General features: G+C 46.1%; 1 pseudogene; it reads left to right on the forward strand.

Moving 5' to 3' along the window:
* The first annotated feature begins 282 nt into the window (after positions 1-282).
* The window catches only part of LOC139570804 (F-box/WD repeat-containing protein 4-like), a 38,076-nt pseudogene continuing 22,881 nt past the window's right edge, over positions 283-15,477 (forward strand).

The following is a 15,477-nucleotide window of genomic DNA, read 5'->3' on the forward strand; positions in this document are numbered from 1 at the left end:
CGATGGGGATGTGCTGTGTCTGTCTCAGGCTGCAGACATCGTAGTGTACACCTCGTTAGTGGAGGAAGGTAACGAGCAGTAATCACCTTGACCCAAACCCCTGGAAGGAATATTATCAGTGGTTGATGTTCAGTCCAGCATTTTGCTTCAGTACTCATATGCCATTCCTGCTGTGAACATATTTAGACTAACGAAAATAGAAGCATCATCACTACTGCAGACCCACGGCCATAGAAGCACACTCACGTCTGTTATGATGAACCATTATCTGTCTCTTTCAGTGATGGTAAGATCCTGGCGCACCACAGGAGGAATGGGTTCTCTGTAGAGTTTTCCGGTCACAAGCAGAAGGTGAACTGACTGGGCTGCATAGGAGGACTGATGGTCTGCGGCTCCAGAGACAGAACAGCCCGGGTAAGACACGCTAGTATGCTAGCACATAATGTGTCAGTTTCTTTAAAATGCGACTGGCTGACAGAGCTCTACTGGAGTGTCCCATTGGGTGGCAACCCAAGAGTGTGTGTCAAATGCAAGCTGGGCGAATAAATTGCGTGTTCCACCCTGTGGCATATTAGCAAATTAACTGTCAACCACAGACAACTATGGTTTTATCGCATTTACAATGGTTTTAATGTGTATATTTTCCTAATGTTTTCTTTTAGATTTGGATTTTGTCTTCCAACTGCCCCGGAGGCACTATCCCCATGAATGACAAGGTGTGGTCTGTGGCTATTAGTTCCACACAGAGGTACGTACATGCCTAGAATGTTCCAAAATAGTCGGACAGCTAAACTAACATCATATATGAGAGTCCTGCCCCCTCAGGACAACCCCCATGGTCCAGTACAACACCCTGGCTTCGGTAATGCCATTGTTATGTGAACAATTGTCAGCCACCAATTTGGGTTTAGGTGATGGTCGGGGTTGGGGCTAGATGAACCCTAGCAGTGGGTTCATTGTCCTCTTTTACTGCATAGGACGATATTTATTTCCCTCAGGTGGTCTGGGGAACAGTGAAAGAGGGATCGAGAGAGGTGAAAAAACAGGATATCAAGGCAAAGCGGGGTTGCCTTCATAGGCCCTTTGATTGCTCAGCCATGTACACACCCACACACTTAATGTTGCTCACACACACACACACACACACACACACACACACACACACACACACACACACACACACACACACACACACACACACACACACACACACACACACACACACACACACACACACACACACACACACACACACACGCACAGAAACAGAAACAGACACCCTTAATGACACACAGACGCACAAGGTTGTAACAGTATCCCTGCTTCACCACTTGCCCCAGACCGGCAGGCAGCTGATCCGTCAAACTGGCCTTAAAGCCGCAGCAGAGTGGAAACACCATGAGTCACGATCACAGGGGGCAGCTCCCCTCGGCTAACAGGCCCTGGGTCAACTCTGTTCAATTTAGGCGATCAGAGACACCCATCATCTTCTGGGTGGATTGTTCAGATTCATGCATTCCATTTCCATTCATTGACTGGAATAGAAATGGGGTAGACCTGGAAGACTGTGATACTGTAGTGAGACTGTCTGTGTCTGCTCATTGACCCCTGTCCCCTCAGCCATACATTCATTCAGTATAGAAACTCAACTTCACAAACACACTTTTATTTTAGAAACACACAGACAGGGTCACGGACAATATGAACTCACTCGCTCTCTCTGTCATACACACTCCTTCAGTATATATTACTTTCACACTGACACACACTCACACTGAGCCCCGGTGGCCTTGTCTGCTCAGCCAGGACGTCAGCTCTGAGAGTACGGGGCGATTATCCACTTCATTAATTCTCCAATTTGCTGGTCGAAATAGCAGCCGTGCCTCAGCCTGCTGCCCCCTGATAATGGATCTGCTCCTTCCACACACTGGCCAATGACCTGGTTAATTAAAAGGCCCCTTGGAATCAAGGTGTCAACTCACTGATAAACCTATAAACTCACCTACCCCTTCAAACTGATCACTCCTGGAGCTAGGGGGATACAAGGAGAGAGATGTCATAGCCAGAGTCAGTGATGTGATGGTACCGCCAATACATTTTAAATGATTGCATGACACAAGTCTTGTCAATAAGGAAATGGCTCAAAATAAATCTGATAACCAACTCTTTATTGTACAGCTCTCCAATCTTCCAACTGTGTGGCATGACACGGTTTAACCATGGAATTTAAAGTTTGTTTAATCTTGTTTTAAAGGACAGTCGAAAGCGACGAGGTGGTTGCGCCATGTTTTTGATTTGATGTTGTAGGGAAAGGGAGAGAGAGGGAGCCCCTTGTGTTGTAAATGTAATTGTCCCTGCTCCCGAGTGACGCAGCGGTCTAAGGCACTGCATCTCAGTGCTAGAGATGTCACTACAGACCCTGGTTTGATTCCAGGCTGTATCACAACCGGCCGTGATTGGGAGTCCCATAGAGCGGCGCACAATTGGCCCAACATCGTCTGGGTTAGGGTTGGCCGGGGTAGGCCGTCATTGTAAATAACAATTTGTTCTTAACTGACTTGCCTAGTTAAGTAAAGGTTAAATAAATAAATAAAATTAAGGAATCTAAAGAGTAGAGAGCGAGGGGGCAGCAGGAGACAGGGGGTTGCCATACTATTGCTAACGTGGCTATGCCTTGCTGTAGCGATGCTACCGTACTGTAGCTTCACTACTACTCTAGAGCTGCTTTCCCACACAGTATCTGTTATGCTGTCATGCTATTGAGTGTATGCTAACCAACAATGGTCATATCCACTTCTGTGGTCAATAGTACCACTACTATACTGCTATTACCCAATGGTCATCCCTCCGCTCCGCTACACTGCCACTGCTCTTTTTATATTGACCCTAGTGTTCAGGCTGGGGGCTTTGAAATGTTTCCCTCTCCCTCTCTTCATCCTCCCCGCTCCCCCTTTCTCTGTGTAATCTTCCTCTCTCGGGTGTCCCTCGTTTTCCATCTCCCTCTCTCTCGTTTTACAGTGAATATCACCTCAAGGTCTGTTAGAGGATTACAGAGAGGTGTATTGTGGCCGCAGTGAAATGCCAAGGCTGATGCGGCTCCGTGTTGTCCCTGCCTGCGCTGGACGAGATTGATCCCAGCAGTAAATCTGGCCCTGGCCTTTTCTCTCAGATTGCTTTTCTCAATCAAGTGTATCTTTCCACACCACGCTGTGGGATACTGTATGTGTCCAGAGGCCCACCTCATATGGCACATGGTTACTGGAATAGGCCTGGGCTCTGTTGGGTCCATGTCCAAGAGGTTTTCTGTCATCGATCAGCAATTGAGTAAAAGGGGTCGAATCGGGTCTTGGACTTGACTCTGACATGGTCAGGGACAGACCTACTCCCCAACCCCGTACCAAGACTACACATTAGATATGAGGACTTGCTGTATTAGTTACAGAGGATGAGGGTGAAAATGGGTTCAGTTACTGGTCTTCTCACTCTCTGTCTCTGTCTTTCTCTTTTCCTCTCTCTTTCCCTTTCTCACCCTCTCTTTCCACTCTTGGTGATGTGCTTTTGAATTATAAAGAAGCGGCAGGTGGTTAATAGTTGACTGAGGTGTTTCCTGACAGGCTTGGGCCAACAAGAACGAACAGGTTGAGTCTTGGGTGCTGGAGCTGCCGAGGCAGGTCACTATTCAACGGGAGAGAGCATGGCGTCACAGCTGATTGGATTTCCTACCATATGTTGTTGCATTGAGTTATGGTGCTGTTTACTGCTGCTATATTGCTCTGTAGGAAGAGTAAGGAAATGGTCTAGGACCAATGTAATGAAAGCTAGGTTTATCCCATCTAGGGAATTCTTGCCATTGTCACCTTGGCTTTTTCATTGTGGGTTTAAGTCTGACACTTTGTCACAAATATAGGCTTATTTCAAAAACTTCAGCCATACAAATACAATTTGATAAATTGATTGATTGGAACTCTGGTGTTAATCAGTTAATCAGATAACTGTGTGTCCACGAGAGAGTCACCACAAAAGCTGTCACTCATACACCCAGAGAATCACCTGTGTGCATGTGTTACAGGGTGAGCAGCAAGGGATTGCCAATAACAGACTACTCCAAAGAACCAATTAGGGTTTGACGCTCAGTGTCAAAGAGCCAATGAGATCAATCCATTTCTCAGCGCCAAAATGCAGGCACACAATGTATGTCGGGAAGACTAGGGGGTGGGGGAGGGAGGGGGGTTTACACTGACCACTCGTAAAGGAGAGGGGGCTGGAAGCCACTGGAGGGAGAAGCTACCCTGAGGAGAGGTGAGAAAGGGGCGCTTTTTCGGGGTTTGTTTTGTCTAGAATTCCTCAAGCACAACTACAAAGATGTTGCAGGGGCAATGCCTTTGAAAGTTTCCAAAGAAAATGATTGTTGGATAAACCGCCCCGATTCGCCACTTTCTCACCACGGAGGGAGGCTGACCTCTGACCTCTAGTATCAAAGTACAGGGAGACGCCCCCTCCAGCCCCCCCCACTCCAATTTCACCCCCACTGCTCTGCCCCACTCAACCGCAAGAAAAAGCCTGAAATTCATGTCTTTCTCTTTCGTCTCTCTCAGGCTGGGCCTGTGGCTCAGGAGTCAAGAATTCAATTAGTTAAAAAAAGAGAAGAAAAGAGAGAGACTGCAACAATGCAGCGATAAGGGGCAGAATGTGCGTTCCCACACGCTAAATACAGGGCGCTTTCTCTAGGGCCCACAGAGCCGGAGGACCCGCACTGCAGGAGGCGAGAATAATCACAGCTCCTCTGAACCACTCATTACACACACACACACACACACACACACACACACACACACACACACACACACACACACACACACACACACACACACACACACACACACACACACACACACACACACATACACATTTACGTACATAACTCACATCTCACATACACACCTGACAGCCACAGACATATGGTACCTCAAATTTACACACTCCTAAGCTACTTCAAACACACACCCATGCGCACAATTCATACGTACCTCACAAACACACATCTCACAGGCCTCTCATTACACAACACCTCATACAGGTGTTCCTCGCGTTCACTTGCTCTACCTGAGAGACAAGGTCTGCTGTTCAATGTACAGAATGGAAACAACACTACTTGTGGTCTCCATCATAGCATACATTGGGTCAATGATACAACCGCCCAGTGAACATGAAATTAGTGTATTTGGCTATTTCAGCCATACCCGCTGCTGACAGGTGTATAAAATCGAGTACACAGCCATGCAATCTCCATAGACATACATTGGCACTAGAATGGCCTTACTGAAGAGCTCAGTGGCTTTCATTGTGGCACCGTCATAGGATGCCACCTTTCCAAAAAGTCAGTTTGTCAAATTTCTGCCCTGATAGAGCTTCCCAGGTCAAGTGCTGTTATTGTGAAGTTGAAACGTCTAGGAGCAACAATAGTTCAGCCACGAAGTGGTAGGCCAAACAAGCTCACAGAACAGGACCGCCGAGGGCTGAAGCGTGTAAAAACTGTCTGTCCTCGGTTGCAACCCTCCCTACTGAGTTCCAAACTGCCTCGGGAAGCAAAGTCAGCACAATAACTGTTCTTCGGGAGCATCATGAAATTGGACACTGGAGCAGTGGAAACGCGTTCTCTGGAGTGATGAATCACGCTTCACCATCTGGCAGTCTAACGGACAACTCTGGGTTTGGCTGATGCCAGAAGAACGCTACCTGTCCTAATGCATAGTGCCAACTGTAAAGTTTGGTGGAGGAGGAATAATGGTCTGGGGCTGTTTTTCATGGTTCGGGCTAGGCCCCTTAGTTCCAGTGAAGGGAAATCTTAATGCTACAGCATACAGTCACATTCTAGATGGTTCTGTGCTTCCAACTTGGTGGCAACAGTTTTAGGGAAGGACCTTTCCTGTTTCAGCATGATAATGCCCCGTGCACAGACATGGTTTGTCAGAGCAAAAACCAAGCCTTGAGGTCAAAGGAATTGTCCGTAGAGCTCCGAGACAGGATTGTGTCGAGGCACAGATCTGGGGAAGGGTACCAAAACATTTCTGCAGCATTGAAGGTCCCCAAGAACACATCGGCCTCCATCATTCTTAAATGGTTTGGAACCACCAAGACTCTTCCTAGAGCTGGCCACCTGGCCGAATGAGCAATCGGGGGGAGAAGGGCCTTGGTCAGGGAGGTGACCATGGACCCGATGGTCACTCTGACAGAGCTCCAGAGTTCCTCTGTGGAGATGGGAGAACCTTCCAGAAGGACAACCATCTCTGCAGCACTCCACCAATCAGGCCTTTATGGTAGAGTGGCTAGACGGAAGCAACTCCTGAATAAAAGGCACATGACAGCCTGCTTGGAGTTTGCCAAAAGGTACCTAAAGGACTCTCAGACCATGAGAAACAAGATTCTCTGGTCTGATGAAACCAAGATTGAGCTCTTTGGCCTGAATGCCAAGTGTCACTTCTGGAGGGAACCTGGCACCATCCCTAAGATGAAGCATGGTGTTTTTCAGCGGCAGGGACTCGGAGACTAGTCAGGATCGAGGGAAAGATAAATGAAGCAAACTATAGAGAGATCCTTGATGAAAACCTGCTCCAGAGCACACAGGACCTCAGACTGGGGCGAAGGTTCACCTTCCAACAGGACAACGACCCTAAGCACACAGCCAAGACAACGCAGGAGTGGCTTTAAGACAAGTCTCTGAATGTCCTGGAGTGGCCCAGCCAGAGCCCGATCGAACATCTCTGGAGAGACCTGAAAATAGCTGTACAGCGACGCTTCCCATCCAACCTGACAGAGCTTGAGAGGATCTGCAGAGAAGAATGAGATAAACTCCCCAATACAGGTGTGCCAAGCTTGTAGCGTCATACCAAAGAATACTCAAGTCTGTAATCGCTGCCAAAGGTGCTTCAACAAAGTACTGAGTAAAGGGTCTGAATACTTATGTAAATGTATATTTCCGTTTTTCTTTTTTTTTAATAAATGTGCAAACGTTTCTAAAAACCTTTTTTAGCTTTGTCATTATGGGGTATTGTGTGTAGATTGATGAGGAAAACAACAACAATTTAATCAATTTTAGAATAAGACTGTAACCTAACAAAATGTGGAAAAAGCTCAGTTGGTAGAGCTTGGCACTTGCAGCGCCCGGATAGTATTTCGTATTTTATTAGGATCCCCATTAGCTGTTCCCGAAGCAGCAGCTACTCTTCCTGGGGTCCACACAAAACATGCAGCATGACATAAAACAGAATGTCAATAGACAAGAATAGCTCAAGGACTGAACTACACAAATGTTTAATAAGAACAACAGAACCAAAACAGGTCCTACTGACACAACACTGAGAAAAACAGAGAGACCCATTACTTTAGGCCTCCATCCAAATACGTTCATACAGTATATTACATTTCCATGTTCATATATTTAAGTTACATTCAGTAGCATCTATCAGTTGTAAACATACATACATCAGTACAGATACATATGCATACGAGTTATTTAGGTCAGATAGGGGAGTTTTGCTGTGATGTGTTGTTCTATTTGATAGTGGGTTTTATTACCGGGACCACCCATATGTAAAATATATGCACGATGACTGTAAGTCTCTTTGGATAAAAGAGTCTGCTAAATGGCATAGTCTATTGTTGTAATCCATTATAGAAATCCACTTTGCTCATAATCGGCATAATCTGAAATGTAATGTTGAGCTGTTGTTAGTTAGAGGATAGCCGTTACTATAGCGAGACTGGATGGTGTTTTGTGTTTTCAATACATGGTGGCGGGCCGTTCTGTTCCGTTCCAGCTGGCTGAGCAGAGCAGAGCAGAGGGGCTGTGTGTGGAATGCCCTGGTGCTGTCCTGGTGACCTCAGACAGAGGGGACACAAACAGAAGCCAAAAGGGCCAAGAGGGGGGTATTGGGGGGTGGGGTGGGGCTTGGGGACAGTGTGTGTGTGTGTGTGTGTGTGTGTGTGTGTGTGTGTGTGTGTGTGTGTGTGTGTGTGTGTGTGTGTGTGTGTGTGTGTGTGTGTGTGTGTGTGTGTGTGTGAGAGCAGAGGGGGGTGTGGGGTGGGTCAGGGCGAGCCCCTGCCATTGTCCCCCTCCCGGCTGATATAAAAGCATCATAACCCTTTGAGCTCAGACATATTTAGAGAGCAGATAAAAGCACTTTTTTACAAACTAGATACACAGTGGGCACAATGCCGGGGGTCAAGCGCAACAAAATAACAACCTCTTTTGGCTAGAGGAGGGAGGAGGAGGGGGGCAGGGGGCATAGCTAAATTGCCCCTGGAGTCCATCGCCATGCCTCTACATTCCCAGCGCCTGCATGGGTCTGTGTTCGTCTCTACTATTTAGCCTATTCTTCTGTAATTGGCTAGGGCTTAGTTTAAATAAATGGTGACTTACTTGTTTTGTTTGGAGTATTCCTTTTCATGGGATAGGTTTGTGTGGGATTCTTTGAATTACACAGAAGTGGTGCCAGTCCTTTACATCTTTGGCAATAACGAAAGGATTGGAGTCAGGTCAAATGTAACATTTTATTTTGCTGTCAGATAGCCACATACCATTTTAAACTATACGTTTAACTGTATTTATTTTGCATGAAGCTTCAATTTTTTATTTTGCCATAAGCTACAATACTGCGAAGGATAAATTGTCCATCTGTTTCCCTTGTAGCCCATCTCTCAGAAGGTTTAGGTAGTAAGCTGAAAGTCATACACATGGAAATGGTATACTTTTGTCGTGACTTGTGATGCAAGCCAAATGCTAAAGCCACGCTGGTGGCTTAGAATGTGCAGCCTGACACCAAAGAACACCACTAACCCACAGCGATGTAGAATGGACATGTCATTAGAACACTGAGTCACTGAGCCAGAGACCAGAGGGTGAATAGATGAAATGCTGCTCCCTAAGTCCATACATTGACTTTATGGTGTTTGACACAAAGTTTACATTTTGATGTGTTTGACTTTCAGACTTCATTTAGATTTCCTGTATTTTGACTCCGAGCGGGTTCAAAAAGGTTACTTTTTAATTCCCAGGGGGGGGGGGGGAATCGGAGAATCCCCTATTAACTGAGAAATAATTCTCATAACATTTAATTTGTTTGAATAGATTCCTAGACCAGGATTTTGTCCAGTTCTTTGTTAGGAAACTGAAAGTGATGTTGTAGCTAAGAATGGGGATGGGTTACCACAAGTGGAGTTTTTGTGGTGGTCTTAGGAAGGGGTGGAGCACCCTGTGCAGTCAGCTTGTTGATTTGGAGCTAACATTGTTAGTACTGTTGGGATCGTCTCCCAGCAGGAGAACACGCGTGTGCCTGTGCGAGTGCATGCATGCTTGTGGCAATGTGCACATTTGCGTGCCTCTGTGTTTGACCGTGTGATTGTGTGTGTGTATATTAGTTTGGCTGAGTTCCCAGCAGGAGCTGAGTTAGTTTGTGTGACCCCTCCACACAGGTCCTTAGATAATGCAGCCAGCTGATGAGTCTACCCAAACGGCAGCAGAGACCCAGCATGTCCTAATGATGAGAAGCGGACTGGGAAGGAAAGGGAGAAGGGTTGGGGGCCACAGAGATGGGGGTGGGCTATGTGAGGATTTCAGGATGGAGTGGTAGTAGCAGCTCAGGGAGGTGATTGGGGATTGAGGGGTTTTAGGGAGGGGGCTCCTGTCCCACATCAGGTGAGAGAGGCTTTGACCTTAGCAGCTATAATATCAGTGAGTGGTCTGACCCTACATCAGGGCAGTGCTCGGAGGGACAGAACCGGTTCATTGTATTTCTGTGCTGTTTGTCCCCCCCTTCCTGCCCCAGCAGAGCAGCCCAGTGAGTGGTGAGTAATGTGAGTAATGGAGAGTAATAAGGGCCAGGCAGCGAGTGTGACCTTAACCCTATTGTATCCTGTGTCACCAGGGGTCAGAGGTCATACTCGCTGAGGGCCCGCCACCCTGATTGGACCAAATTAGTTTACCCAACACTAATTAACATGGGCTTCGCTAACGGGCCTCTCCACTTAACGGGCCTGACAGCTGCCCCTGTGCCTCAGTACCCCCACCATGCTACGCCCCTGTCTCAACACCAAACCATTAGACATTAAAACCAGCAGATAGTGATAGCGCTGGCGTCATCCTAAAGAAAACTCCCGATGGCATATGAAGCCGGAAGTATTTGAATTTGAAGCGCGCCATATTGCTGAATGGAGCTAAGCGGCACCAAAAAATTGCTAAGGTTCATGATGAAAGTGGCCGTAACTAGCAAAGGATCATGGTCGATGTAGTCATTTTCATCCTGCCGGAGAGAGTCAACGAAGATTAGACTCTTTTGAGTGACGATTAGTACAGTTAAATACAGAACATGCCGGCACGGTCACTCTCTTTGTAAAATCAGACTCAAAATAACTAAAGTTAATTGCGCGCGAGTACCTTATCTAGTCTGGATATCATATGACCATGATCATTCCACCTGAAAACAAAAAGTTAATGGGCTACCATCACAACAACCGATCACAACTCGGTTAGGCTAGATTGGATTACCCCATGAGAAAAAAGTGGACTATATTATTTTATCTCTATTTTTATATGATTATAGACTATCTTTATCATTTGTGCAACTGCATCATTTTGTCATCATAAAAAATAACCTTGGACATAGGATGTAGTTTTGGAATTGATATATAATTTACTTATTCAATTATAATTGCATACCGAATTGATATTTCGAACATAGTGTGAGGACAATCCTCCATCTCCATGACCATCTTCTGTTCTCTGCTCTGTCATCCTCTGTCATCCTCTGTCAGCCCCGTAGACATTGGTCAGCCCCTCCATCTCCACTTGACAGGCTCGTTGACTCCGCGCTGTCATCTGGATAGCACACCACACCCCCTTAAGTGCACGTGCAAAGATGTGTGCATGAGGGCGCGAACCTCCTCGTAGCCTCCCGGACCATGATTGGTCTGTGTCAGCACGTGGTCCTGTGTGACGACAAATGTAGTAGTCGGAATGGATCACTATTTAATTAAATATTTCGATTTGTAGCGAACTTTAAAATAATTCCCAGTAGGGATTATAAAAAACAACATTTTGAGGCCAAAACGGTAATCTACATGTTTTAGGGGGGGGGGGGGGGGGGGGGGAGTTCTGGCAATCGTAATTTACATAGGCTTTCTAGGGCAGACAAGGGCTTTTGGCACCGCTAGGTTGCTACGTAGTAGCTGACCAGCAGAGCTAGTGACTTCACGCCCCAGACCGGACACTGGGGGCTTGTTGCCAACCCACCCAGCCGTCAAGAGGAAGACACGCCAACCAAACCACCTAGCATTGCATCAGCACAGTTATCTGTCGACTTCTCTGTCCATCTCTCCTTCTCTCTGGCTATTCTGTCTCATTGTTTTTCATTTGAGATCTGCCGCGTTTAGTTTGACATTGTATGCCAAAGCAGTTGATTCTGAAACTGTGAAGTAAAATGGAAAAATAGTAAATTAATTAGTGGTACAAAAGAAAGAAAAAAGATAATCAAATGGTAGTTGTGCCCCAGGGTGTTGGACCTCCCCCTGTCAGTCAAATCTGCAGGAGGCCCTAAGCCTGAGACCTGGGCAGAGCCCAACAGAAGCCCCCCTACCGGCCCTCTCCCCTTGGGTCCACCCCACCCTCTACACAGACCCTACTACACCCCTCCACCCCACCCTCTTCTCTCCTTTCACCCCTGTCCCTCCCATGCATCACCATGCATACCTAGGCCACTAATTCCGACCCGTCAATCCAATCAAAGGAGCACACCAATTTTTTTCTTCCCCACTGAAACAATAAACCATCAGACCTCCTCCTTCATGCTTCACGGTGGGAACCACACATGCGGAGATCATCCGTTCACCTACTCGGCGTCTCACAAAGACACGGCAGTTAGAACCAAAAATCGCAAATTTGGACTCATCAGACGAAAGGACAGATTTCCACCAGTCTAATGTCCATTGCTCGTGTTTCTTGGCCCAAGCAAGTCTCTTCTTCTTATTGGTGTCTTTTAGTAGTGGTTTCTTTGCAGCAATTCCACCATGAAGGCCTGATTCACGTAGTCTCCTCTGAACGATTGATGTTGAGATGTGTCTGTTACTTGAACTCTGTGAAGCATTTATTTGGGCTGCAATCTGAAGTGCAGTTCACTCGAATGAACATATCTTCTGCAGCAGAGGTAACTCTGGGTCTTCCTTTCCTGAAGAGCCAGTTTCATCATAGTGCTTGATGGTTTTTGCAACTGCACTTGAAGAAACTTTCAAAGTAATGATGGACTGTCGTTTCTTTTTGCTTATTTGAGTTGGTCTTGCCATAACATGGACTTGGTCTTTAACCAAATAGGGCTATCTTCTGTATACTAACCCTACCTTGTACAACACAACTGATTGGCTCAAATGCATTAAGAAGGAAAGAAATTCCACAAATTAACTTTTAACAAGGCACACTTGTTAATTGTGGGCTCCCGAGTGGCGCAGCGGTCTAAGGCACTGCATCTCAGTGCAAGAGGCGTCACTGCAGTCCCTTTGGCCGTTGTAGGCCGTCATTGTAAATAAGAATTTGTTCTTAACTGACTTGCCAAGTTAAATAAAGGTTAAATAAAATAAAAAATTGAAAAGCATTCCAGGTGACTAACTCATGAAGCTGCTTGAGAGAATGCCAAGAGTGTGCAAAGCTGTCATCAAGGTAAAGGGTGGCTACTTTGAAGAATCTCAAATATATTTGGATTTGTTTAACACTTTTTTGGTTACTACATGATTCCATATGTGTTATTTTGATGTATTTACTATTATTCTACAATGTAGAAAATAGTAAAAATATAGAAAAACCCTGGAATGAGTAGGTGTGTCCAAACTTTTGACTGGTACTGTATATTGACACGGTTACAAGGTGTACCTGAGCTCGTTCTTGCTAGACAACATGTTACGCTCGTCGATGGAAGGAGTAGACCAAGGTGCAGCGTGGTAGGCGTACATCTTTATTTTATTGATGACACCGAAAAAAACAACACATACAAAACGAAACGCACAGTTCTGTAGGGCTGGAAAGCAACAGTACAAAAACAAGATCCCACACTCTACAGGTGGAAAAAGGCTGCCTAAGTATGATCCCCAATCAGAGACAACGATAGACAGCTGCCTCTGATTGGGAACCATACCAGGTCAACAAAGAAATAGAAAACATAGATTGCCCACCCTAGTCACACCCTAACCTAACCAAATAGAGAATTAAAAGGATCTCTAAAGTCAAGGCGTGACACAACATGCCCTTGTATGGTACATACATGTAGTATAGTATTCAGGTCTTTTGTTTTGTGCTTTGTGCTTTTCTCTCAGTAGAGGATTAAAGATCCCAGTCCTGAAAAATATGATGTTTTTACTGTAGTGTGATGATTGGCACCAGTGGCCTGGCTGATCTGTGTCCCCCATAGTTACTTCCTGTCTGGTAATCAGCTGAGGTACACAAAGCAGTCTGGGAGAGGGCAGGGTGAGGGTTATGGTGGCACTGTGTATCTGCAACTGTCTTTTATTTCCCATATCTCAGATGCTTTCACACACACACACACACACACACACACACACACACACACACACACACACACACACACACACACACACACACACACACACACACACACACACACACACACACACACACACACACACAGCAACCCCCCCCACCCCCAGACCGTGATAATCCCCCCACACACACACAAAACACCTTCAACCTCTCCAGACACACAACCATAACTATCCACCCCCCTCCTCCACCCCAAACTAAGACTACCAGCATCAGCCCACCCCAACCCTGTGCATTAGCGTGACCACACTCCCTTTGACAGTAGACACATCAGAGAGAAAACATCATAACTAAGACAATGTTACACCTGCAGCACCAAACATAGCCAGTAAAGCAGCTGGTGCATCAGGATCTGAACAAGAAAGGAACCAAAATATACTGCTGATTCCAGGAATGACTTGTCTTCCGATGGTGGAAAATAGTGGCACAGGATGTGACTGAGATCAAATATGCTGATGCTCAAGTCATGTGCTGCCACAGTTTTTTAAGAGAGGGAAAGAGGTGAAGAAATATAGATGCGGGGAAAGGGTGAGAGATAGGAGGGGGAAAAAAGGTGAGAGGAAAGGGGACAGAGGAGAGAGTGAGACCGGGGGAGGAAGAGAGGGAGCAATTTGTTCTGTCTATTACAATGGTAGGTCTGATTTATTCTAGTTTCATAAATCAAGAATTGTACTCTTTGTTTTTCAAGAAATCAGGACCTTTTTATGACAGATACATGCCTTTATTCTATAACAGTCTCATTAAAATCAGTTCCTCTTTCTTGAATCAGTTCCTCTTTCTTGACACGTCTAGTGTTGCCACTAGAAGTGGGGCAAAGGAACAAAGGAACCTGGGGCAAAGGAACCTTGACCAGTCACCCATTGTGGCTTTGATTTGAATTTAATTTAACACATTTCTTTTATCACCCATTGCAATTAATTCTGTGTCTTTTTCATCTCAATGGCACAAAGCCTATGATCAGCCATACAGATGGATCCCACACAAGTGGCGCTTTCGAGCGCACCCCAACTTTTCATGGTGCCTTCTCTCATGGATAAACAGGGAAAAAGCATCAAAGGATCCCAACCATCCCTCCGAGATTCCCGTCAAAGGAGCCCCACAATCGCCTGGCTGATTCCTGGCATTCCACTCTGAAAAGAGGGGGTTAAATGTCTGCGTTGGGAGGTCGGTCTGTCATACAAATTGCACGGGCATTGTTTTTGGAGAGAACGCGTGTGACATTTAAAGGTGGCCATTGTTCCACCCGTACATTCCTGCCCAGTTCTGTGCCCCACGGTTCTCCCAGCTCCGGGGCTAAATTAGGTGGACGTGCAGCGGGTTGCATGGCTCCCTGAGTCCCCTCTGTTTGTTTTAGGGCTTGAAAACCCCAGCAGGACTCTTTCTCTACCTGTCTGACGTTCTTTCAGAGGAGTGGCTGTTTCCCAGCGCGGACGTCCCCAGGCCCAGTTTAGACTCCAGACTTAACCTTACAAGAGCCCCCCCTACCCATACTGCTTTTCAATAGTCCCCCGACACCAAGAGAGAATGCCCTTAGCTTCTCCTTTTTAAAAGTCTGTCAATTCATTAATGGTTCCTTTCACACACTGGGTGCGTGTATGTGTGTGAGTGTGTGTGGCCCTATAGCCAACCTGACTCCTGCAGTGAGACCATACAGGCCCTATTCCCACTACGAGAAATGAAGGAGAGTCTGAGGAGTGGCAAAAGAGATTTCTACTTTTCAATTCATATGACATCTTTGCCTTACCTTTCGTTGTGGCTGGCAATGCTACGTTCTTGGTCCGCAGCTCAAATTGTCCGTAAATATCACAGTATTAAGCAACAACTATTTAACAATCCAACCAACTTTTCTTCTAAAACATATTACACTATTGAATAATGCA

Source organism: Salvelinus alpinus, chromosome 3 (genome assembly GCF_045679555.1).
Source record: "Salvelinus alpinus chromosome 3, SLU_Salpinus.1, whole genome shotgun sequence".
Taxonomy (NCBI): Eukaryota; Metazoa; Chordata; class Actinopteri; order Salmoniformes; family Salmonidae; genus Salvelinus; species Salvelinus alpinus.